Source organism: Dendrobates tinctorius, unplaced genomic scaffold, assembly GCF_039654945.1.
Source record: "Dendrobates tinctorius isolate UK_male_01 unplaced genomic scaffold, ASM3965494v1 ptg000150l, whole genome shotgun sequence".
In the NCBI taxonomy this organism is placed as follows: Eukaryota; Metazoa; Chordata; class Amphibia; order Anura; family Dendrobatidae; genus Dendrobates; species Dendrobates tinctorius.
In genome coordinates this window covers 11,683,262-11,710,854 of record NW_027361817.1, presented here as the reverse complement: position 1 = coordinate 11,710,854, position 27,593 = coordinate 11,683,262, and the positions used below count along the sequence as shown (strand labels likewise).

Below are 27,593 nucleotides of genomic sequence, written 5' to 3'. Positions count from 1 at the left end.
GAAGACCCACTCGGTTCTCTCCTCCGATGCGCAGTCCTCCCCGCGCTCGGCCTTCCACCTCGGCGTCAGCCCCTGAACCCATGCAGGTTGACCGACTCAGGCCCGCAGAGCTACGCCGCCAGGAGAGACTCACTCATGGTCTCTGTCTCTATTGTGGCAGTGCCTCCCACCTTCTACGTTCCTGCCCTGGGAGGCCGGGAAACTCCTCCGCCTAGGACAGGTAAGAGAGGCCTCCCTAGGTGCCTTCGACACCTCTCTACCTTTGACCCTTCCTGTTTTGTTTATCCAGGGATCCAAACGTTTCTCGGAGCTAGCCTATATTGACTCAGGGGCTGCTGGTAATTTCATCCAACTCGAGGCGGTGAAGAGATTGGGGATACCTGTTAGGTCCTTGGAGGTTCCCCGGCAGTTAGCCTCAGTCGACGGGATTCCCTTGCGCGAGACCGTAACGTTGGTCACTGAAGAGCTGGAATTACAGATCGGGGTCCTGCACCGTGAGAGAATAACCTTCTTCGTGCTGCCGTCTCTATCCCACACCTTGCTCCTGGGCCTTCCGTGGTTGAGGATGCATGAACCTGTCCTAGATTGGCGGACCGGAGACATCCTTCGCTGGGGCTGCGTTTGCCAGACTAGATGTCTTCGTCCAGTACAACCCCTCAAATGCTCGTCTCCTGTCTCGGGTCCTGCGGATTTGCCCTCGGCCTATTGGGCTTTTTCAGATGTCTTTGATAAGAAAGAGGCAGAGGCTCTTCCACCGCACCGGCAATATGATTGCCCCATCGAGCTTGTACCCGGCTCGACTCCGCCCCGGGGGCGAATCTATCCGTTTAGTCGACTCGAGTCCCAGGCCATGTCTGAATATGTACAAGAGAATTTGGCCAAAGGCTTCATCCGAAAGTCGTCTTCTCCCGCTGGGGCTGGCTTCTTTTTTGTTAAGAAAAAGGACGGGTCTCTCCGCCCCTGTATTGACTATCGAGGTCTTAACCAGATTACCATCAAGAACAGATATCCTCTGCCTCTCATCCCCGAGCTGTTCGACCGGCTGCGAGGTGCGCGAATCTTCTCTAAATTGGATCTCCGTGGAGCCTATAATCTCGTCCGTATTCGCTCCGGAGATGAATGGAAGACCGCCTTCAACACCAGGGATGGACACTACGAGTACCTCGTCATGCCCTTCGGGTTGTGCAACGCTCCCGCAGTTTTTCAAGAATTCGTGACCGACATCTTCCGAGACCTTCTGTACTCCAGTGTGGTTGTATACCTTGACGATATCCTGATCTTCTCTTCCGATCTGTCCACCCACAGAAGAGATGTCCGCCGAGTGCTGTTCCGATTGAGGGAGAATCGCCTGTACGCCAAATTGGAGAAGTGCGTCTTTGAACAGTCCTCCCTTCCATTTTTGGGATATATCATCTCCGACTTCGGCCTGCGTATGGATCCGGTGAAGGTGTCTGCCGTGCTCAACTGGCCACGTCCCCAAGGGGTGAAAGCCGTTCAGCGATTTCTCGGCTTCGCAAATTTTTATCGGCAGTTCATCCCTCGTTTTTCCTCATTGGCCGGCTCTATCTCATCTTTGATTCGTAAAGGAGCCAACCCGCACGTCTGGACCCCTGAAGCAGAGGAGGCCTTCCTATCTCTAAAACGAGCTTTTACCACGGCTTCCGTACTCCATCGTCCTGAGGTCAACAAACCGTTCGTCCTCGAAGTGGATGCATCAGCAACTGGAGCCGGAGCGGTTTTGTCTCAAAAATCTTCTTCCGGTAAACTCGTCACGTGCGGCTTCTTTTCCAAGTCCTTTTCCACCTCAGAGCGGAATTATTCCATAGGGGACCGAGAACTGCTGGCCATCAAGTTAGCTCTAGAAGAGTGGAGATACTTATTGGAGGGCGCCGCACATCCCTTCACAATCTTCACAGATCATAAGAATCTAGCTTATCTTCGGTCTGCGCAGAGACTCAACCCACGCCAGGCCAGGTGGTCTCTGTTCTTCGCTCGATTCGATTTTGATCTACATTTTCGCCCAGGCAACAAGAACCTCAAAGCTGACGCCTTGTCCAGGTCCTTCCTTCCCGCAGATGTCGAAGAAGAACCCACGCATATCTTGGATCCATCCCGGCTCATCACGGTGGCACCACTCTCTCTTCTCTCACCTCCACCTGGCAAGACTTTTGTGCCGGAGAAGGACCGAGGACGAATCCTTCACTGGGGACATGCTTCCAAGCTGGCTGGCCATCTCGGGATTAAGAAGACACTTCACCTGGTATCCCGCTACTACTGGTGGCCGACTCTTCCCCAGGATGTCCGGGATTTCGTCGCCTCCTGTCTCTCCTGTGCCAAGATCAAGGTGCCTAGGCAGCTGCCTTCTGGGCTTCTACACCCGCTTCCTATACCCTCGTCCCCCTGGCAACACATTGCCATGGACTTTATTACGGACCTACCCCACTCTGTCAACTGTACAGTCGTCCTAGTGGTGGTTGATAGGTTTTCTAAGATGGCACACTTCGTTCCCCTTTCCGGCTTACCATCAGCCCCAGCCTTGGCGAAGATCTTTGTTCAGCACATCTTCCGTCTTCATGGACTGCCCCAACATATTGTTTCTGACAGAGGAGTCCAATTTACCTCTCGCTTCTGGAGAGCCCTATGCAGATCAATGGATGTTACTCTCGACTTCTCCTCATCTTACCACCCCCAGTCCAACGTTCAGGCCGAACGGACAAATCAGTGCTTGGTGAACTACCTCCGGCATTTTTCCAATGTCCACCAGAACGACTGGGCTGAACTTCTCCCGTGGGCTGAGTTCGCCTATAATAACCACGCCAGCGAGTCTTCAGGCAAGTCCCATTTCTTTATCGTCTATGGACAACATCCTGGTGTACCTCTACCGGTTCCTCCTGCCTCGGGTGTACCGGCGGCTGACCTTCTGACCGGGGAATTCTCCAGGATCTGGCAGGAGACCAAGGCCGCTCTTGAGTTGGTACGTAACAGAGTTAAGAGACACGCCGACAAAAGACGCCTGGATGCTCCGCCATATCACCCTGGTGATAAAGTTTGGCTGGCCTCCAAGTTTATTCGCCTCAAGGTCCCTTCCCATAAACTGGGTCCCCGTTATATTGGACCTTTTGAGATCTTGTCCCGTATTAATGATGTCTCCTATAAACTACGGCTTCCTGCCTCTCTTCGTATCCCTAATGCCTTTCATGTGTCCTTGCTAAAACCAGTCGTCTTCAATCGTTTCCTTTCTAAGGCCCCTCACTCACCTCCGCCTGTCTCCGCAGACGATGTATTTGAGGTTAAAGATATTTTGGCCATGAGGAAGCAAAAGGGGAGAACCTTTTTCTTGGTTGATTGGAAGGGCTTTGGTCCCGAGGAGAGGTCCTGGGAGCCCCAAGAGAACATCCAGGTCCCTCGAATCTTGGCCAAATTCTTTTCCGGACTGCGGAGGGGGGCGCGTAAGGAGGGGGGTACTGTCACGCTGCGGCTGCCGCGCGCTCCTCTCTCTGCCTCCTCCCGGCCGCAGCTTACCCTTCCTCCGGCATCCTGCTTCCCTCTGCGCCGGCGTCCTCGGTCCTCCCCGGCTCCTCTTCTCTGTCCGGCGGTCCCCTTCGTCCGGTCTTCCGGACCGCGCCGGGTGCACGCCCCCGCCCCTCCTGCTCGGCGGGCGCGCGCACATACTGTGCCTGGGCACGCGCGCTCCTCCTCCTCCTCCTCCTCCTGAGGACGCGCGCCTGCTCCTCCTCCACTTTAGGTCACGACCCGGAAGTCCTCCTACTAGCCCCTATATCTGGCCGCCTCTTCCTGCCAGCGGTGCCTGAGTATCACTGCTTTTCCCTAGTGATTCTGGCCGCCCTCTATGCACGCTATCGCGTCCTGTCCATCCGTTGTTCGTTCACCTCTCCATTTTTCCTCTCTCCTAGGTCCTGTGTCTCCAAGCCGTGCCCGCCTGTCCTGTGTCTCCCAGCCGTGCCCACCTGTCCTGTGTCTCCCAGCCGTGCCCGCCTGTCCTGTGTCTCCCAGCCGTGCCCGCCTGTCCTGTGTCTCCCAGCCGTGCCCGCCTGTCCTGTGTCTCCCAGCCGTGCCCGCCTGTCCTGTGTCTCCAGGCCGGTACCGTCAGTCCTGTACCCCCAACTCGGCTCTAGCTGTCTGTCTGTCGTTACTCTCCAGGGTACCAGCTGCCGTGGTAATAGTTACCCGCGGGCTTGCCCCAAACGCTCCCTGTAAAGGGGGTGGTCCACCTGGTCAGCTCGCCCCCGGGAGGTTCGTTGCCACGGTCTAGCGGGTCCACCCCAGGTGTACCTTACAGATCTCCAAAGACCTGAATGTTCCTGTGTCTACCATGCGCAGTGTCATCAAGAAGTTTAAAGCCCATGGCACTGTGGCTATCCTGCCTAGATGTGGACGGAAAAGAAAAATTGACAAGAGATTTCAACACAAGATTGTGCAGATGTTGGATAAAGAAACTCGACTAACATTGAAACAAGTTCAAGCTGCCCTGCAGTCCGAGGGTACAACAGTGTCAACCCGTACTATCCGTCGGCGTCTGAATGAAAAGGGACTGTATGGTAGGAGACCCAGGAAGACCCCACTTCTTACCCCGAGACATAAAAAAGCCAGGCTGGAGTTTGCCAAAACTTACCTGAAAAAGCCTAAAACATTTTGGAAGAATGTTCTCTGGTCAGATGAGACAAAAGTAGAGCTTTTTGGGCAAAGGCATCAACATAGAGTTTACAGGAGAAAAAACGAGGCATTCAAAGAAAAGAACACGGTCCCTACAGTCAAACATGGCGGAGGTTCCCTGATGTTTTGGGGTTGCTTTGCTGCCTCTGGCACTGGACTGCTTGACCGTGTGCATGGCATTATGAAGTCTGAAGACTACCAACAAATTTTGCAGCATAATGTAGGGCCCAGTGTGAGAAAGCTGGGTCTCCCTCAGAGGTCATGGGTCTTCCAGCAGGACAATGACCCAAAACACTTCAAAAAGCACTAGAAAATGGTTTGAGAGAAAGCACTGGAGACTTCTAAGGTGGCCAACAATTGAGTCCAGACCTGAATCCCATAGAACACCTGTGGAGAGATCTAAAAATGGCAGTTTGGAGAAGGCACCTTTCAAATATCAGGGACCTGGAGCAGTTTGCCAAAGAAGAATGGTCTAAAATTCCAGCAGAGCATTGTAAGAAACTCATTGATGGTTACTGGAAGCGGTTGGTCGCAGTTATTTTGGCTAAAGGTTGTGCAACCAAGTATTAGGCTGAGGGTGCCAATACTTTTGTCTGGCTCATTTTTGGAGTTTTGTGTGAAATGATCAATGGTTTGATTTTTGCTTCATTCTCTTTTGTGTTTTTTCATTTAAGACAAATTAAATGAAGATAATACCAAAGAATTTGTGTTTGCAATCATTTTCAGGAAGAAACTGAGTATTATCTGACAGGGGTGTCAATACTTTTGGCCACAACTGTATGTCACTTTTTTTAAATGGCGGCAGCAGCAGCGGAGGCATATGGGGGCATCTTATGGGACATAATCTGTGGAGCATTTTATGGGGGCATAATCTAATCTATGGAGCATTTTATGAGGGCATAATCTAATCTATGGAGCATTTTATGAGGGCATAATCTATGGAGCATCTTATGGGGGCATAATCTATGTAGCATCTTATGGGGCATTTTATGGGGGCATAATCTATGGAGCATTTTATGGGGCCATAACCTTTATGGAGCAGCATATGGGGTATATTATTCTATGGCGCATCTTATGAGGCCATTATTAACCTTTGTGCAGCATTATATGGGGTGTATTTTGTATGGAGCATCTTATGGGGCCATCATGAACTGTATGGAGTATTATATGGGGCTCCTAATTCAATATGGATATTCAAAAACATTTAACCTACTAATGTCTCAGTTAATTTTACTTTTATTGGTATCTATTTTTATTTTTGAAATTTACCAGTAGCTGTTGCATTTTCCACCCTAGGCTTATACACGAGTCAATAAGTTTTCCCAATTTTGGGGGCAATATTAGGGGAGGGTCAGCTTATACTCGGGTCGGCGTATATACGGTATCTTATATTGTAATCTGTAAATATTAGCTATTTCTCCTTCCCGTCGGTTTCCTTAGGCTTCCACAAAATAATAGTGCTGTGCCCGGTTTAGAAGCTCTTTAATGTTCCTCTTTGGTCTGAATATCTAATCTTGATATTCACTTATAAATGATTCAGTGCCAGCAGTAGAAATACATGCATGATTTAAAAGAGGAAATGGGACAGAGACTCCACCACGGGGCTTAACCTTGTTCTTAGAATGAATAATTGCTGTATGTCAGACGTATTTTTTCACATTTTTCGATGTGGACTGCGTTGTAGGTGATTATGCTATACTAACATGTAGTTTACTTTGATACTCTGCGCTCCTTAGGATAATCCTGTACTTTATATATTGTTTAATTAACTTCCTATGTGTCATATTTAAAAAAAAAAAAAAAAGAAAATAAAAAGAAATTCTGCAATTTCCACATTGTGTTCATTGAATTTGTGTCTCATGTAAATATAGTTATAGAACAATTTGGAGCCTTATCCCCCTAATGAGTAATCCCATCTCAGACATTTATGTTTTGTTACGTTTGTGAGAAGGTAATGCATTTCTGTAATGTTGTGCTGTCACCAGATATTTATTCCCTGTACACATGCATGCTCTGTTTGGCTGAAGGTGCATATACGCTCAGGGAGCTGAGAGGAGAAAGCTGCTGCCAGACACGACTAATAAATATCTCCATACTATTTTGTAATCAGTTTTTTTCAATGCTGAACATTTTCTACAACTTTTCTTTAGATTTTTTATGCCCGTCACACTGGGAGACATCTTTGTGTGGTCAGGAAAGGGGGATGGCTCCTTAATTTCAGCTGCAGCTAAGAAGCTATCTCATTAAAGGGGTATTCTGATAACAAGACGTATCATCTATTCACTGGGTACGTAATGACTTGTGGATAGGTGTTAACTTCTAGCTTGGTGGGGATCCAACTGCTGAGTCCCCACCATTTGTTTTAACAGGGCACTTCTGTCCCCCTTTTGCATGGGACAGCAGTGCCCATTCATTCTCTATGGGAATGCTAGAGAAATGAGTATAGAAGGAGTTATTTTGACCTCTGACTGGCATGGAACTGCGTCACTCCAGCCTGTGAGCCGCTCCTCACACTTTGAGAAGTGCTGAAATAAAGAAAATAAGGGTTTTTCAGTGTGGGGGTTTCTATACCAAGGGAATAGTTAAGAATAAGTAATCGGATTTTAGCTTCTTCCTGGCTATGGCCATTTGCTTTTCTTGGAAGGAAAACAAAGGCTAGGGGTATGTTCCCATGGTCAGGAATGGCTCAGTATTTCCTCAGGATTTGACGCATGTGAAATCTGCACCAAATCTCATACCTCCCAACCGTCCTGACTCTAGCGGGACAGTCCCGATTTTGACCCTCCCACCCGCTGTCACGAATGGGATAATTTTCCCACACTGCGCTAAGATAAGCCGCACGCCAACCATGCACCACACCCTCGCCCTCCAGGAGAGACCCACCACAGCCCCTCATAGCCAGCAATGACGTCGCTAGGCTGCTCTGCGCACAGGACCTGTGATGACGTCACAGGAGGGGAGGAGTCAGGGGTCACATGATCAGGGGACTCGGTGTGTGCAGGACTCTTCTGTGCTGTTTGTCATGGTGCTGGATGGGGGAAATTTATGTGTGGGGTCAGAAGGGGTTTACAGAGTGGATGTAGCAGACAGTGTGTGTACGATATGTACGGAGCGAAACCGTGTGTGTACGAGGTACGGAGCGGAGCCGTGTGTGTAGGAGGTATATGGAGCGGAGCCGTGTGTGTACAAGGTGTACGGTGCGGAGCCGTGTGTGTACAAGGTGTGCGAAGCGGAGCCGTATGTGTACGAGGTGTACAGAGCTGTATGAAGTGTACGGTGCTGAGCCGTGTGTGTACGAGGTGTACGGAGCTGAGGTGTACGGAGCTGAGCCGCGTGCGTACGAGGTGTACGGAGCCGTGTGTGTACGAAGTGTACGGAGCGGAACCACATCTGTACCGCGTGTACGGATCGGAGCCGCGTGTGTGCGGGGTCAATGGAGCGGAGCCGCGGGTGTACGGAACGGAGCCTTGTGTGTACAAAGTGTACGGAGCAGAGCCGTGTGTGTTCGGGGTGTACGGAGCGGAGCCGTGTGTGTACGGGTTGAGTGGAGCAGAGCCACGTGTATACCGAGTGGAACCACGTGTGTACGATGTGTACGGAGCAAAGCCGCATGTGTACAAGGTTTACTGAGCGGAGCCATGTCTGTACAAGGTGTACAGAGCGTGGCCACATGTGTACAAGGTGTACGGAGGGGAGCCGCTTGTGTACGAGGTTTACGGAGGTGAGCCGCGTGTGTATGAGGTTTACTGAGTGGAGCTGTGTGTGTGCAGGGTGTACGGAGTGGAGTCGTGTGTGTACGAGGCATACAAAGCGGAACCGTGTGTGTATGAGGTGTGTGGAGCCATGCGTGTACAAGGTGTATGGTGGGGGAGCATTCATACCTCCCAACCGTCACGGATCCAGCGGGACAGTCCCGATTTTGATAGAGTTTGCCCCGCTATCCCAGCCGGGAGCTTACTTTTCCCGCGGACAAAGGAGTACACGGTGGAGCCCCGATGAGCACTTTAAAATTTGCACGTGACGTTCCACCAGATGTGATGTGTTTGAAGCTGACTGGAAATTAGGTAATTTCGGGAGGAGATTGTGACAGAATCATGGAGGCACTTCAGGGAATGCTTCAGATCCATCACCGTATCATCCTCCGACAGCGCAGACAGCGGGATCGCCTTGGAATCGGGGATGCCAGCCATATGAGCGGATCATGATATGTCCTGCACCAGGAGGCTCAGGTGGGCACTACAATGTGAGCCGGGCTGCTATAGTATCTTTATAGAATATTTATTTCTCTCTGTTTCTTTCTCTCTCCTTTCTTTCTTTCCCCTCTTTCTTTCTCTAATCTTTCTCTCTCTATTCTTCCTTTCTCCCTCTGTTCTTTCTTTCCTCTTTCTCTCTCTCTCTGTTTGTTCTCTGTGTTCTTTATTTCTTTCCCCTCTTTCTTTCTCTCTCTAATCTTTCTATGTTCTTTCTTTCTCTCTGTTATTCCTTTCTCTCCTTTCTTTCTTTCTCTTTCTTTCTTTCTCTGTTCTCTTTCCCCTCTTTCTTGCTCTCTGTTCTTTCTTTCTCTCTGTTTTTTCTATCTCTCTGTTCTTTCTTCCCCTCTCTTTTTCCTCTGTTCTTTTTTCTTTTTTTCTCTGTTCTTTCTTTTCCCTCTTTCTTTCTTTCTTTCTTTCTTTCTTTCTCCCTCTCTGTTCTTTTTTCTTGTCCCCTCTTTCTTTCTCTCTCGTTTCTTTCTTCTTTCATTCTGTCTGTTCTTTCTTTCCCCTATTTCTTTCTTTGTTTCTTTCTCTCTCTGTTCTTTCTATCTTTCCCCTCTTTCTTTCTCTCTCTCCTTTCTCTCTCTCTCTCTCTGTTTTCTTTTTTCTCTCTTTGTTCTTTCTTTTCCTCAGTGTCAGCCACTGTGCCCTCAGTACCAGTTAGTGTGATCAGCAGTGCTATATGGATGTGATTGGGGCATGGACATGTGTGACTAGCTGTGAAATGTGTGTGGTCGGGGGCGTGGCCTAAAATCCCACTTTCCCTTCTTCAAAAGTTGGGAGGTATGAAATATGCATCTGAGGTCACTGGCAGGTCATCTGCATTTGTTATGCGTTTGTTACATGCGTTTTTGATGTGTTTTTTTCCGCATGCGTTTTTGATGTTTTTTTTTCATTGCAGCATATTTTTTGTCACTTGAAATAAAGCTAATTGAAAGTTGGCTTCTGGGAAGGGAAAAAAAAAGTGATTTCCAGTTTGCAGATATACTGGGGTATGTTGCCACGGTCAATAAATACTGCGGGGTTGATGCTGCGTACATCTGCAATGTCCAATCTGCAGCACCCAGCTGTTACAGTATAGTCAATGGGATTTCAAGAAATCCCATGCCCACTATGTATGCACCGATGCCCGCGTCTCACCCGCAGAGATGAACATGTGGCACGTCTTTCCAGACCGCAGCATGTCAATTTATTTAGCGGAGACACTCCGTCTCCGCTGTGTAAATTACCCATTCACTATCATTAGATGCGGTGAAAACCAGGCCACAGCAGTCTGCTTACCTTGGATGGTTAGCAAAATTAGTGGGATCCCCACCAAAAAAAACAGCATGGGATCCCCCTATTTTTGTTAACCAGCCAAGGAAAAAGCAGACATCTGCAGCATAGTATTCTCATGCTGGCGTGGCCCATGGATTTGGGCCATCACCAGCCTAAATATTGCATCCAAATATGCGGCAGATGTGGCACTTTACCTGGCTCTTCCCACTTACCCTGTAGCGGTGGTAAGTGGGGTAATATTTGTGGTGTTGATGTCACCTTTGTATTGTCCGGTGACATCAAGCCCACGGCTTAGTAATCGAGAAGCATCTATATGACACCTATCCATTACTAATCCTATAGTTATATGGTAAATAAAGATACAGCCAGAATAAAGTCCTTTATTTGAAATATTGACACACTCCTTTATTAATCTTAATTAAACCATACTTACTGCATCGCCTAATTCAACCGAAGCAAACGTCTCCTGTAAGAGAAGTAAAATAAAAAAGCTACAGTATACCATGCCTGTCCGCCGAGAAGATGTACATACTGTCCCATGACGAGTCCAGCTCTGCTACTTCTGGATGTCAGGCTGAACAGTGGCATTATGCCAACATCCAGCCTGACATCTAGACACAGTGGATCTTGCAGCTGATCACCGGAGATAACTTGGTGTCCGGCGGTCACCTGCACTGCAGTTCTCACCGTGAGAATTGACCGTAAGAACTTGCCTAGTGACTGGAGATAACCCCGGCGGTCTCGTGCACGGCAGTTATCGCGGTCAACAGAGCTCATTGCGAGAACTGCAGTGGACGCAGACTTCCTGCTGTGGCACAAGGTACGACATTATTTAAATTAGTTTACATGCATAGTAAGCTGTGTTCCCGCACTTACTGCGCATGTGACTAGAAAGATAATGCGGTTTTACTGCATCTAATGATATTCTATGGGAAATTTACGCTGTGGAGACTGAGCTTCTCCACAACATATATAGACATGCTGTGGTCTGAAAAGGCACGCCGCATGTCTGTTTACGCAGGGATGTCGCGGGCGTCTCTGAATGCATAGTGGAGATGAAATTTCTTGAAATCCCATCCACTGTGCTGTAACATCTGGCCGCTGCGGGTTTGACGCTGCAGATGTATGTAGCATCAAACCCGCAGCGCTTACTGACCGTGGGAACATACCCTAAGTCCAGGGCTTGTGGAAGGAGGCATCCAGCATAGAGTATTCCCATGTCATACATTTATGGCAAACCCACAGGATCTAGTGAGAATAAACTAGTTGGCACATGACGTCAGGTGTGGAAATCACATGATCGCCCACTCACACTGCAAAGAAGGCTTCTTTCACACATCCGTATAAAACACATATGTGGAAAAAACAGTACTGGTGTCATCAGTTTCTCATCAGTGTGTCTGTTTTTACCATCAGTTTGGTCATCAGTGTTTTTCCATACGGATAAAGAAATTACAGAGCTTCTCCTGGTGAAACTTATAAAATTCATCCTCACCCACAATTACTTTGACTTTGACAACAAGATCTATCTACAGGAGACTGGCACAGCTATGGGAAGTAAAATGGCTCCACAGTATGCAAATCTTTTCATGGCCAAGCTTGAAAGCGACTTTTTGTCCTCATGCCCCATCAGGCCCCTGGCCTACTACCGCTTCATTGATGATATTTTAATCATCTGGACGGAGTCTGAGCAACAGCTAAAGACGTTCCACGAACAGTTTAATCAATTTCATCCCACCATCAATTTAACACTCAACTACTCCAGTACTGAGATTAATTTTTTGGACACCATCATTAAACTAAAAAACAATGAAATAGAGACATCCCTGTATCAGAAGCCAATCGACTGTCCAACATACCTTAAATGGGACAGTTTCCATCCAAAACACATAAAGAACTCTATTATCTATAGCCAAGCCATCAGATACAATCGTATATGTTCCAACCCCATGGATAGAGACAAACACCTTGGTCGCCTCAAAAAGACCTTTTTGAATCAGGGTTACCATCCAAGAACAATTGAAAACCAAATTACAAGAGCCACCAGATTGTCAAGGAATCACCTGCTACATTACAAAGTTAAAGAAGAAAATAACCGAGTGCCTCTAGTAGTCACCTACAACCCAAATCTGGAGGTGCTAAGGGGAGCTGCACGGAAATTACAACCTTTACTACAAAAAGATGCCCGATTAAAATCCATTTTTCCAGACCCCCCACTGCTGTGTTTTAGGCAGCCCCCAAATTTAAGAAGCATCATTGTCAGAAGCTCCCTGTCCTCTCCAACAGCTACAGGAACCTTTCCTTGCAACCAGAAAAAATGTAAAACCTGTCCATTTATAATGATCACGGACAAGATAAAGATCCCCAACTCACATCAGGACTACAAGATCCCAGGTACTTTCACCTGCATTACATCTAATGTGGTGTACTTAATTATTTGTACTAAATGTCCAACTGGGGGTCTGTATGTGAGAGAGACAGGGCAAAAGCTGAGAACAAGGATGAATGCTCATCGTCACACAATAAGAGAAAAAAGAATGGATCTACCTGTGGCAAAACATTTCTGTATCCCTGATCACAGCAACGTGGATATGAAATTACTGGTATTGAAAGGTAACTTCAATTCTCAGAGAGAGAGACGAGTTTGGGAGTACAAATTTATGACGAACTTTGACACTCTCAGTGCTGGAATGAATATGTCGCATGGATTTATGTCTTTTTACATCAACTAAGGAATTTCCTTTTAAAACCTCGTGGGGGCATCACAACACAGAACTAGACCCCAATCAGAGGACCATAAAACATCTGGACTCCTTATCTATGAACTGGTCCAATGTTTATATTTGTTTCTCCCTCTCCCATATTGATAGTTCTGCTTCACGTCACTTGTCTTATCTATTGCATTTTTTCTAGGCTGTATTGTGCATAAATATGTGACTTCAGATTTTGTATTAGTCTAGCCTGATGAAGAGACCTGAGTAGTCTCGAAAGCTTGCAATGTGTTACCATCTTTTCAGTTAGCCATTAAAAGGTATCAACTACTGAGGACTCTCAATCCTGAATATTTTTCAGAGCTTCTCCTATACATTGGAATGTTACACACATACAACACATGGATGCCATCTGTGTGCTGTATGTGTTTTTCACAGACCCTTAGACTTGTATTGGCCTGATATGTCTTCGTCTGCTTTACAGTGAAGGAAAAAAATATTTGATCCCTCCTTATTTTGTAAGTTTGCCCACTGACAAAGACATGAACAGTCTATAATTTTAAGGGTAGGTTAATTTTAACATTGAGAGATAATATGAAAAATAAAATCCAGAAAATCACATTGTATTAATTATATAATTTTTTTTGATCCCTCTGGCAAACAAGACTTTTGGTGGCAAAACCCTTGTAGGCAAGCACAGCAGTCAGACTTTTTTTTAGTTGATGGTGAGGTTTGCGCACATGTCAGGAGGAATTTTGGTCCTCTCCTCTTTGCAGATCATTTCTAAATCATTAAGATTTTGAGGCTGTCGCTTGGCAACTCGGGGCTTGAACTCCTTCCATAAGGTTTCTATGGGATTAAGGTATGTAGACTGGCTAGGCCACTCCATGACCTTAATGTGCTTGTTTTTGAGCCACTCCTTTGTTGCTTTGGCTTTATGTTTTGGGTCATTGTCTTGCTGGAAGACCCAGCCACGACCCATTTTTAATGTCCTGGCGGAGGGAAGGAGGTTGTCACTCAGGATTTTTTACGGTACGTGATTCCATCCATTCTCCCATTGATGCGGTGAAGTAGTCCTGTGCCCTTAGCAGAGAAACATCCCCAAAACATAATGTTTCCACCTCCATGCTTGACAGTGGAGATGGTGTTCTTTGGGTTATAGGCAGCATTTCTCTCCTCCAAACATGGCAACTTGAGTTAATACTAAAGAGCTCAATTTTTGTCTCATCTGACCGCAGCACCTTCTCCCAATCACTCACAGAATGATCCAGGTGTTCATTGGCAAACTTCAGACGGGCCTGCACATGTGCCTTCTTGAGAAGGGGGACATTGCGGGCACTGCAGGATTTTAAATCTTGACGGTGTAATGTGTTACCAATGGTTTTCTTGGTGACTGTGGTCCCAGCTGCCTTGAGATCATTAACAAGTTCCTCCGGTGTAGTTTTATGCTGATCTCTCCCCTTTCTCATGATCAAGGATACCCACGAGGTTATATTTTGCATGGTGCCCCAGATCCATGTTGATTGACAGTCATTTTGTATTTCTTCCATTTTCTTAGTATTGCACCAACAGTTGTCTCCTTCTCACCTAGCATCTTACTTATGGTTTTGTAGCCCATTCCAGCTTTGTGCAGGTCTATGATATTGTCCCTGATGTCCTTATAAAGCTCTTTGGTATTGCCCATGTTGTAGAGGTTAGAGTCTGACTGATTAATTGAGTCTGTGGACAGGAGTCTTTTATAAAGATGACTATATATGACAACTGTCTTTAATGCAGGTAACGAGTTGATTAGGAGTGTCTAACTGGTCTGTAGGAGCCAGAACTCTTAGGGTATGTTTCCACGTTAAGGATTTGGTCAGTATTCGCTGCGGATTGGACCCTGCATATAGCCACAGCGTCCAATCCGCAGCGTCCAGATGTTACAGCATAGTGGAGGGGATTCAATGAAATCCCGTCTCCACTATGCGTGCAGGGCCGCATCCAGCGGCCCTACGTAACTGACATGCGGCGCATCTTTCAAGACCACAGCGTGTCTATTTATCTTGCGGAGACGCTCTGTCTCTGCAAGATAAATAGCACAGTCTATGGATACAATGTGGTGATTCAGTGAACACATGCAGAATCACTGCGCGTACAAAAGGGGGCGGCGCTTTGGGCGGAGCGGGGTGTCTGCTGCGTCCAAAGTGCAGGGATTACACCCCGTGGAGACATAGTCTAGATGGTTGGTAGGGGATCAAATCCTTATTTCTCACTGCAAAATATAAATACATTTATATAATTTCTATAAAGTGATTTTCTGGATTTTATTTTTGATATTCTATCTTTCAATGTTAAAATTAACCTAGTCATAAAATTATAGATTGTTCATGTCTTTGTCAGTGGGCAAACTTTACAAAATCAGCAAGGGATGAAATGATATTTTCCTTCACTCTACAAGGTACGTGTAAAAACACGGACATGTGCATAACTGCATAACATGGGTACGTATGATATCCATGAAAAAAACAGAAACCACATGTACTGGAAATACGGACAGCTGACCTAAAGCGCAATAGTGGTGTCGTGTGCCTAGCATAGCATACAGCGACTGCAGACTTTTAGACCTTATTGAAGAGTTGCAATAGGTATCGGTAATATCGGATAGAAGAAAAATGATCAGCTCATCTATCCAGAGGGTGCAAAGGTTCTCAAGTCCACAGCAAAGACTATCCAAAGTTAGTTGGAGATCCAGCACTTCCATCTCTATATATATATAACTGAATGTATGTATGTGTGTATCACCAACCAATCACGAAGCATCTTTGATTTCACCAGAGCTGTTCAAAATAAGCTGAGCTGTGATTGGTTGCTATTAACAACAGTTTTCCTTGTAACCAATCACTAAGCATCTCTCATTTCACCAGAGCTGGTTAAAAGAAACTGAGCTGTGATTGGTTGCTATATGAGCAAGTTTTCCCACTTGACAACACCTCAGCAGACACTGACATGGTGGGAGAAATCTAGCATCCCTGGGAACATAAGCTCCCAGCCATAGTCTGCCCCCCAGACAGGAGCACAGAGCATATGACAGAAATGAATCCCCCCCTCCCTGCCCATATACACATCACACATCCTCCATCTCTTAAAGGGATCATTGGTATGCAAGTTAGGGCAAATCCACAGCGTTTTGGTATTGACCCCAGGACTTTCTTAAAGGGATCTCTGGTATGGAAGGCAGGGCAAATCCATCCAGTGCTTTGGTTCTGGCCCCATGCCTCTCTTAAAGGGATACCTGGTGTATGGAAGTCAGGGCAATTGCCTTCAAATGCTCTGGTACTGACCCCAGGCTCTCTTAAAGGGATCTCCTGTACAGAAGTTAGGGTAAATCCCTCAGCACTCTGATTCTGACCCCAGGGTTCTATTAAAGGGATCATTGGTATGCAAGTCAGGGCAAATCCACTCAGCCCTCTGGTTCTGATCCCAGGCTTTCTTAAAGGGATCTCTGGTATGGAAGTTAGGGCAAATCCCTCAGCCCTCTGATTCTCACTTCAGGCTTCTATAAAAGGGATCATTGGTATGGAAGTCAGGGAAAATCCACTCAGCGCTCTGCTTCTGACGCCAGGCCTCTCTTAGGCTCTGTGCACACGGTGCAGTTTCTACTACGGTTCCGCAGCGGATTTGCTGCTGCGGATCTGCAGCAGAACTGCAGGTGATGTACAGTACCATTATAGCCTATGTAAAAAAACCAAAAAAACGCTGTGCACATGCTGCGGATTTTTCCGCGCGGTTTTTGTGCGGAAAAATAAAAGCAGCAGGTCACTTCTTTTGTGTGGTTTTGTTGCAGTTTTCCACCTGTTCTATTCTACAATTCCGCAGGTGGAAAACTGCACAAAAATGTCAGTAAAACCGCAAAAGAAAGGAAGAAATCCGCAGGAAAAATGCAGGTCATTTGACCTGCGGATTTGGTGAAATCCGAGCGGAAAAATCCGCAGGAGGATCCGCACCGTGTGCACATAGCCTAAAGGGATCCCCGGTATGGAAGTTAGGACCGTTCTACTCAGTGCTCTGGTTCTGACTCCAGGCTGACGGGATGATGTGTGATATTAGGGGTAGTAGTCCGGTGGCTCTGGCTGACGGGATGATGTGGGATATTAGGGGTAGTAGTCCTGTGGCACTGGCTGACGGGATGATGTGGGATATTAAGGGGAGTTGTCCGGTGGCTCTGACGGGATGATGTGGGATATTAGGGGTAGTAGTCCGGCGGCTGTGACGGGATGATGTGGGATATTAGTGGTAGTTGTCCGGTGGCTCTGGCTGATGGGATGATGTGGGATATTAACCCCTTCCCGACCCATGACGCCTACGTAGGCGTCATGAAAAGGAGTGCCTAAACGACCCATGACGCCTACGTAGGCGTCATGCTAATAAATCACTCTCCTGCGGGTCGGGTGACCGGGGTCAATGAAAGGTCACCCGACCCGCGCACACACAGGACCCTTTCTACTTCGCCACGGGGGGGGTGGCTTAGCCCCTAAGTGGCTGCGATCGCTCTGATTGGCTGTTTCACTTTCAACAGCCAATCAGAGCGATAGTAATATTTCATCAATGAAATTTGATGAAATATTACAATCCAGCCATGGCTGATGCTGCAGTAGCATCGGACATGGCTGGAGACACTAATCTGACCCTCTCCACGACTGATGGCACCGATCGGCTGCCGCCACCGACTGACAGCACTGATCGGCTGCCGCAGTCGTCATCAGCTCCCCCCCTTCCCTCCGCTCCCCCCAGCCTTCCGATCCCCCCCTTCACCCTCCCCGGTACCTCCTGCCCCTCTGGCAGTCCCGGTGTCCTGCATCATGGGCGCCGCCATCTTGGAAAATGGCGGCCGAATGCGCAGTGCGATTGTAATATTTCACCAATGAAATTTGGTGAAATATCACAATCAAGCCATGGCCGATGCTGCAATGGCATCGGCCATGGCTGGAGACACCGATGAGACCCCCCCCCACCGACTGCCGGCACCGATCGACTGCCGCCACCAACTGATGGCAGCGATCGGCTGCCGCAGTCATCATCAGCTCCCCCTTCCTTCCACTCCCCCCAGCCTTCCGATTCCCCCCCCCGATACCTCCTGTCGCTCTGGCCATCCCGGTGTCCTGCATCATGGGCGCCGCCATCTTGGAAAATTTGCTCTGCTCTGCGTTATAATCTTCTGTGAAGCACTTGGGAGTTCAAAGTGTTCACCACACATTTAGATAAGTTCCTTCGGGGGTCTAGTTTCCAAAATGGGGTCACTTGTGGGGGAGCTCCAATGTTTAGGCACACAGGGACTCTCCAAACGCGACATGGTGTCCGCTAACGATTGGAGCTAATTTTCTATTCAAAAAGTCAAATGGCGCTCCTTCCCTTACGGGCTCTGCTGTGCGCCCAAACAGTGGTTTATGATCACATATGAGGTATCGATGTACTCAGGAGAAATTGCCCAACAAATTTTAGGATCTATTTTATCCTGTTGCCCATGTGAAAATGAAAAAACTGAGGCTAAAATAAATTTTTTGTGAAAAAAAAAAGTACTTTTTTTTTGCGGATCAATTTGTGAAGCACCTGGGTGTTCAAAGTGCTCACTATGCATCTAGATAAGTTGCTTGGAGGGTATAGTTTCCAAAATGGGGTCACTTGTGGGTGAGCTCCAATGTTTAGGCACACAGGGACTCTCTAAACACCACATGGTGTCCGCTAAATATTCCAGCATATTTTCCATTCAAAAAGTCAAATGGCGCTCCTTCCCTTCTGAGCCCTGCCATGCACCCAAACAGTGGTTTATGACCACATATGAGGTATCGGTATACTCAGGAGAGATTGCCCAACAAATTTTATGATCCGTTTTATCCTGTTATCCATGTGAAAATGAAAATATTGATGCTAAAAGAACATTTTTGTTGGAAAAATTAAAATGTCCATTTTTTCCTTCCATGTTGCTTTAGTCCCGGTGAAGCACCTGAAGGGTTAATAATCTTCTTGAATGTAGTTTTGAGTAGCTTGAGGGTTGAAGTTTTTAGAATGGTGTCATTTTTGGGTATTTTCTGCCATATAGACCCCTCAAAGTGACTACAAATGTGAGATGGTCCCTAAAAAAAAATGGTTTTGTAAATTTTGTTGTAAAACTGAGAAATCGCTGGTCAACTTTTAACCCTTAGAACTTACTAAACAAAAAAAAAATTTTGTTTCCAAAATTGTGGTGATGTAAAGTAGACATGTGGGAAATGTTATTTATTAACTATTTTGTGTCACAGAACTCTCTGGTTTAACATAATAAAAATTCAAAATTTGAAAATTGCAAAATTTTTACCACATTTCCGTTTTTTTTCACAAATAAATTAAAAAATGATCGACCTAAATTTACCACTAACATGAAGCCCAATATGTCACGAAAAAACAGTCTCAGAATTGCTAGGATGCGTTCAAGCGTTCCTGAGTTATAACCTCATAAAGGGACACTGGTCAGAATTGCAAAAAATGGCCTGGTCATTAAGGTCAAAATAGGCTGGATCATGAATGGGTTAAGGGTAGTAGTCAGTTGGAGGTGGCTTTAACGGGATGATGTGGGATATTAGGGGTAGTAGTCCGGTAGCTCTGGCTGACAGGATGATGTGGGATATTAGTGGTAGTAGTCCGGTGGTTCTGGTTGATGGGATGATGTGGGATATTAGGGGTATTAGTCCGGTGGCTCTGGCTGAGGGGATGATGTGGGATATTAGGGGTAGTAGTCCGGTGGCTCTGGCTGAGGGGATGATGTGGGATATTAGGGGTAGTAGTCCGGTGGCTCTGGCTGACGGGATGATGTGGGATATTAGTGGTAGTTGTGCCGTGGCTCTGGCTGACGGGATGATATGGGATATTAGGGGTAGTAGTCCAGTAGCTCTGGCTGTATTATAGTGAATGTGGCTATGCAGAATGGGCGGGGCTCTACACTCAGCTTTATATAATAATCTTTATTTTTTTATATATCGCTAACATATTCCGCAGCGCTTTACAGTTTGCACACACTGTCATCACTGTCCCCGATGGGGCTCACAATCTAAATTGCTTATCAGTATGTGTGCATATATGTGTGTGTATATATATATATATATATATATATATATATATATATATATATATATATATATATATATATATATTGTGGGGTGGGGATGTGACTCGCTCAGGTGCAGCGGGAGACAATCAGGAGACCGGTTCTTCCAAAGTTCATGAGGTTTATTTCTGTCATAAACCATAAAACAGCGTATCACCAAAAATAGCCTCTAGCTTAGGCAAACAAAACATAAACCTTCGTGGTTGCAGACTCAGACCGCGAGTCTCAGAACATGCTGGGAGGTGTAGTCCTCCCCACATACAGCTCCCTGGTTCAGGAGCAGGTCACATTATAAGGCTGTAGCCACACCCACGTTCCCAGCAGCTGACTGGTCACATGACTGTGACCTCACCACAGGTCCTTCAAACAAAAACAATAACAATATCTGGTATGCTTTACTTCTGCCTTACATTATGGAGATAAGCCATTTATGAGACACATATCTCCCATCAATTACACGACCCTTAGCCCTGCCACATACCTCCCCCCTCTGCCTAAAGCCGTGGGGCTTGGCACTTTCACCTACCAGGCAAGGGATTCTGGAGAGGGCATCGGCATTCCCATGTAGCTTCCCGGCCCTATGCTCTACATGGAAACTGAAGTCTTGTAGGTCTAAGAACCAGCGGGTGACCCTAGCATTCTTGCCCTTGGTTTCCCTCATTCACCTGAGTGGGGCATGGTCGGATATTAACCTAAACTTCCGTCCCACCAGGTAGTACCGTAATGTGTCCACTGCCCATTTTATGGCCAAACACTCCTTCTCTACAACTGAGTAATTTCTCTCACAAGAAGTCATCTTCCTACTCAAGTAGAGAACAGGATGCTCCTCCCCACGTATCTCTTGAGAAAGGACAGCTCCTACCCCGACATCTGAGGCATCTGTCTGGAGGACAAATTCACGTTTAAAGTCTGGGGCCACCAAAACGGGCTGCTTACAAAGAGCTCCCTTCATTTCTTGGAAGGCTGACTCTGCTTCTTCGGACCAGCTGACCATCACTGACTTTGTCCCTTTAAGCAGATCAGTTAGAGGTGCAGCCATTGTGGCGAAGTTTGGGATAAACCTCCTGTAATATCCCACAATCCCCAGGAAGGCTTTAACTTGCTTCTTTGACAGAGGTCTCGGCCATGTTTGAATTGCCTCCACTTTATTGATTTGGGGTTTGATCTCGCCACGCCCCACTACATATCCGAGGTACTTGGCTTCTTCTCTCCCCAAGGCACACTTCTTCGGGTTTATTGTAAACCCCGCCTCTCTTAGAGCGTCAAACACTGCTTGGACCTTTCCAGGTGAGTCTCCCAGTCCGGGGTAAAGATGATGATATCATCCAGGTATGCGGCAGCGTATAGCTTATGAGGTGCAAGGATTCTATCCATCGCCCTCTGGAAGGTTGCTGGAGCTCCCTGTAGGCCAAACGGCATCCGGACATACTGGAAGCACCCGTCTGGTGTGGAGAATGCCGTCTTCTCCTTGGCTTCCTGTGCCATGGGGATCTGCCAATATCCCTTGGTCAGATCCAAAGTGGTTATGTACCTGGCAGGTCCAAGTCTCTCGATGAGCTCATCAACGCGTGGCATGGGATAAGCGTCGAACTTGGAGACCTCATTCAGCTTCCGGTAATCGTTGCAGAACCTCCATTCACCATCAGGTTTTGGGACCAGGACAATCTGGCTCGACCAGCCGCTCTTGGATTCCTCAATGACCCCGAGCTTCAACATACGCTGCACCTCCTTGGAGATTACCTCTCGCTGGGCCTCAGGAATACGATATGGTTTCACGTTCACCCGCACATGTGGCTCGGTCAGAATTTCATGCTCCACCACCTTCGTGCACCCCGGCAACTCTGAGAACAGGTCGCGGTTTTTCTGGAGTAACTCCCGGCACTGCTGCTTCTGGGCCTTCGATAGAGTCTCCGCTATGGTAACGGCTCCAACCTCCCCTTCTAGGTTGCCCAGCAAGCACGGAGTTACCGCTGGCTCTCTATCTTGCCACGGCTTGATAAGGTTAACATGGTAAACCTGGTATGGCTTCCGTCTTCCGGGTTGGTGGATCTTGTAGTTTACGTCTCCCAGTTTCTCCACCACCTCATATGGCCCTTGCCACTTGGCCAAGAACTTACTTTCCACCGTCGGTATTAGCACGAGAACTCGGTCTCCCGGATTGAACTGCCTCACTCTGGCTGACTGGTTGTAGACCCTGGCCTGAGCCTCTTGTGCCTGGCGGAGATGTTCTTTAACAATGGGCATCACCTTCGCAACCCTCTGCTGCATCAGTGCCACATGCTCAATGACGCTTCTGTGGGGCGTGACTTCGGCTTCCCAGGTTTCCTTGGCTATATCTAGGAGACCTCGCGGATGCCGGCCGTACAGAAGCTCGAAGGGGGAGAGCCCCGTGGAGGCCTGGGGAACTTCACGGATAGAAAACAGTAAATACGGTAAGAGACAATCCCAGTCTCTACCATCTTCCTCTATGACTTTTCTCAGCATGCTCTTCAGGGTCTTGTTAAACCTCTCAACAAGGCCATCTGACTGTGGATGGTACACTGAAGTCCTCAGCTGGGAAATTTGCAAGACTCTGCACAATTCTCTCATCACCTTGCTCATAAAAGGTGTCCCCTGGTCGGTCAGGATCTCCTTCGGCAAACCCGTCCGGGAAAACACATGGACCAGCTCACGGGCTATACTCTTCGCAGAGGAGTTTCTCAGGGGAATGGCCTCATGATAGCGTGTGGCATAGTCCAGGATGACTAATATATACTGATGGCCCCGAGCTGATTTAACTAAGGGACCGACCAAGTCCATGGCAATTCTCTCAAATGGCACCTCAATAATGGGCAGTGGCACAAGAGGGTTCTGAAAATGAGATGTGGGGGCAGTTAACTGACATGTCGGGCAGGACCTGCAATAGTTTACTATTTCCCGGTGACACCCAGGCCAATAGAACCTCTGTACAACCCGTTCCTGGGTTTTTTCCACCCCCAGGTGTCCCCCCAAGATGTGTGAATGGGCCATGTCCAAAACTTTTCGTCTATAGGGGCCTGGTACTATTAACTGCTCTGCCACCTCCTCCCTTATTTTCGTGACCCGGTACAACAATTCCCCCACTCAACATAAAATGGGGAAACCTTGTGTCTGCTCCTGGCTCTTGTGCAACCCCATTAATGACGGTGACATTGTTAAAGGCTTCCCTTAGTGTGGGGTCCCTATGTTGGGCAGTCCCAAAATTCTCCCCGGCCACCCCTAACTCCGGGATGTCAGGTACAGGGGACCCTTCCTCTTCATCCCCAACAAGGACACATAAAGGGAACTCGTCTGCCTCTGGTGGTGGCGATACCTCAGTGGGGTGGATTGGTTCCCTGCTCTTGCTAGCACACTCAGAACCCATCCCCCACAGATCCCAAAACAGACAGAAATCCCGGCCAATAATTATGGGATGCAACAAGTCTCGAACAACGCCAACTTCATGCGACTCGGTGCCATGCGCCGTTTCAATCTTCACCCTAGCCATAGGGTAGTCCTTTGCATCGCCATGTATGCACCGAACACCAATCTTTTTACCCGGGAGTATGTTTAGAGGAAAACTGGCCCTCACAAGGGTCACCAAGCTCCCGGAGTCCAGAAGCGCCATTACTGCTCGACCGTTCACCTTCACGGGACACGCTTGTGGCCCCTTGTTAGGTAGCGAGTTCACACTGCAAGCTGGATATGCGTAGTATGAACTACGACGTCCCATGCTGCAGTCCATCTGCTCGGTGGTCTGGGGACAACGGGCCGCTATATGTCCTGGCCCATGACACTTCCAGCAAATAACACCCGAGGGGACCTTGGGCACCGCCTCCCCCGCCCCTTTTGACCTTGGACGCACCACCCCTTTTTGTGACTCCGCCCCCTGCTGGGACCCCCAATATGGAATGGGCTGCTTCCCCAAGGAACCTTCCATCCCCTGGTATCTCTCGACCAGCCCAACCAGTTCATCAGCATTTTGGGGATCACCCTGGGCAACCCAAGTCTGTAGAGGTCTCGGCAGAGAATGCACAAACCGATCCATCACAACTCGCTCTACCATCTGTGCAGGGGAAGCCGACTCTGGCTGCAGCCATTTCTGGACCAGGTGCAACAGGTCAAACATTTGGGAGCGCGGGGGTTTGTCCCGGTGATAGGCCCAGCGATGAACTCGCTGTGCCCTGGTAGTCATTGTTACCCCCAAGCGTGCGAGAATTTCCGCTTTTAATTTGGGATACTCTCTGGCATCTTGTACCGTCAGGTCAAAGTACGCCTTCTGGGGCTCCCCCCGTTAGGTAAGGGGCCAGTACCTCCGCCCACCGCTCTGGCTGAAGTTTTTCCCTCTCAGCCACCCTCTCAAACACCGTCAGGAAGGCCTCCACATCATCCTCAGGGGTCATTTTTTGTAATGCGCGTCTTACCGCCTTCTCGACGACGGTGGCATCAGCCCGACCTGGGGTTGGGGCGCTCGTCCTGCCCTCCTGGATGGCGGTTGCCAGAAGCTGCATCTGCTGCCGTTGTTCCTGCTGGCTCTGCTGGAACTGCTGCCGCTGCTCCTGCTGGCTTTGCTGGATCTGCTGTAACAACAGCTTGTTGGTTTCCTGCTGCAGTGCCAGGGACTGGACCAGGTGTTTCATGAGGTCCTCCATGATTCCAGGCAATGCTTGTTGCCCCGCTGCAAACTTCACCCAGGACATGCAGCAACTGTCTCAAGTCTCTGCTGGGACCGCTGCCCGCACGTGTACCACCAATTGTGGGGATGTGACTCGCTCAGGTGCAGCGGGAGACAATCAGGAGACCGGTTCTTCCAAAGTTCATGAGGTTTATTTCTGTCATAAACCATAAAACAGCGTATCACCAAAAATAGCCTCTAGCTTAGGCAAACAAAACATAAACCTTCGTGGTTGCAGACTCAGACCGCGAGTCTCAGCACATGCTGGGAGGTGTAGTCCTCCCCACATACAGCTCCCTGGTTCAGGAGCAGGTCACATTATAAGGCTGTAGCCACACCCACGTTCCCAGCAGCTGACTGGTCACCTGACTGTGACCTCACCACAGGTCCTTCAAACAAAAACAATAACAATATCTGGTATGCTTTACTTCTGCCTTACATTATAGAGACAAGCCATTTATGAGACACATATCTCCCATCAATTACACGACCCTTAGCCCTGCCACAATATATATATATATATATAATCATTATAATTTGTTATAACTAACCGTAGTTGGTTACTATGCCCGGGCAGCGCCGGGCTCTTCAGCTAGTAAAATATAAAACTACTATTTGTATCCAGTTAAAATGTGTCAAAAAATGTCATACTCAATCAAAGGAAAAAATTCCCCCCCAAAAAGCAAACATCAAGGTAATTTTTGGGGGGACTCTTTCCTCTGGGTGATTACAGTATGCCATTTTTTTTGTCAGTTTTGCCTTTACCGTGAATTCTACATAGTTTCTGCCTGATTTGTGAAGCAGACATTCTGCTAGCCACTGATTGTGTGGATCGGCGCCGTGTCTTGCTCTTTGTACATATTGTGCTTCCCCATCTATCAGGCATCAGCTCCTTTCCTGTAGCCCTGAAGTAACCTGTAACCTTTCAGTTTATTTGTCCATTTTAGTCCTGTGGTTTCATTGCTTCCCTCCTGTGGCTTTGTCGCTCTGCCTCCTGCAGACTTTTCCATCCTGCGGATTATTGTTTCCCATTTTTACGTTGTGCTCGGCATTACTGACATTTCCAGTATTGTTATCAAGGTAAATGTGATGTTTAGAGTAATATTACATTTCTAATATTTGGTTGTATAACCGGTTAGGAGCATTAAGGTCTTCATTAATATGTTTGATTTTTGTGATTTTCCTTTTACTTAAAGGGAATCTGTCACCCCTTTTTGAGATATCATATAATATCATTCAATTGTGTGTCACATAAGGATTCTCTTAGCACTTTTGCTTCCCCCTGACCCCGCACCTTTCAAGCATAAATACCTTTTTTATATTGGTTCAGATGTATGTAACTGCCGCGGTCCGGTCCGCTGGGCGGGGCTTATTCAACTGCTTCCCCCCTCCCTGTCTTGCTCTACACAAGAAGAAATGCGTAGAAAAATCCGAAATCCGCAGCATGTCACATCTTTGTGCGGATTCCGCAGTGGTTTGGCACCTGCTCCATGATAGGTGTCAAACTGCAGGCTAATCCGGTGCCAAATTTCTGTTTTTTTCACAAATAAACACAAGTTATATGAATGAAATTATACCACTAACATGAAGTAAAATATGTCACGAGAAAACAATGTCAGAATCACCGGGATCCATGGAAGCGTTCCAGAGTTATTACCTCATAAAGGGACAGTGGTCAGAATTGTAAAAATTGGCCCGGTCATTAACGTGCAAACCACCCATGGGGTAAAGGGGTTAAATCACGCCCTATTCAAAATAAAACAATAAAAAAAAAAAATACACGTGGTATCTTTGCTTTCAGAATCGCCCGATCTGTCAATACATAAAAAGAATTAATACAATCGGTAAACGGTGTAACGAGAAAAAAAAGTCAAAACACCAGAATTACGGGTTTTTTTGGTTGCTGCAACATTGCAATAAAATGCAACAACGGGCGATCAAAAGATCATATACACACCAAAATGGTATCGATAAAAACAGTAGATTGGCGAGCAAAAAATAAGCCTCCACCCAACCAGAGTGTGATGGTTACGTGTGACTGGACACACCACCTCCAGCAGGGTGAATTTCTCTGACACATGCGACCCTGGATACACCGCCTCCAGTAGGGCGAATTTAAATAATATAATGTGCAGCCGGTTACACCGCCTCCAGCAGGCGAATTTCAGAATTACACGTGTATCTGGATACACCGCCTCCAGCAGGGCGAATTTAAATAATAAAGGGAAACACCAGGGAAACCGATACAATGGAGGGCCCTGCGATAGGGAACGGGGACGTGGAGACCTCCTGCACTCCCCTGAGTGAGTGTCTCTACACTGCTGACAGTCCGAGCAGGATACCTAAAAACCCTAGCTTGCCCTGCACCTATCTCTTACTAGTGAGCTGGATGGTGCAGAGACTAATCCCACCGCTGCACTAATACACACACAAGGAAAAATACACAAACAGGGATAACACCACTTAGCTTTGCTCTGTCGCTCTTGCTCCCAGCAACAGCGTCCAGCACCAGAATGCAGCTTTCCTCCTGAATAGCTGCTGCTTCACCAAGCTTTGTCAGAGCTGCAAGGAACTCCTCTCTGTGGCTCTTTCCACACCAGGACTCTGACTGAGCTGCAAGGAGCTCTCTCTAGCTCCTTCCTCCACCAAGGATGGTTGAAATGACCAATATCACCAACAGTGAGTGAGAGAACAAAACACTCCTATATAGTTAAGCCAGAGCAATCTCACCTGTTAGTGATTCCTGTGTAATAACGCTAACCACCAGCGGGGGCAAACTAGAACAAAAGACACCACTGTGTAATGACCCTAATGGCCACTGGGGGCAAAACTTACTTTACGCAACCAGCTTAAAGAAAAAAAAAAGGTTACAAGTGCTTTTATCTGTC

General features: G+C 47.5%; 1 protein-coding gene across 3 annotated transcripts in view; it reads left to right on the top strand.

Annotated features, from left to right (window-relative positions):
• HECW2 (HECT, C2 and WW domain containing E3 ubiquitin protein ligase 2) overlaps positions 1–27,593 on the top strand; it is a 395,637-nt gene that overhangs the window by 78,182 nt on the left and 289,862 nt on the right. The gene's annotated exons all lie outside the window — the stretch shown is intronic.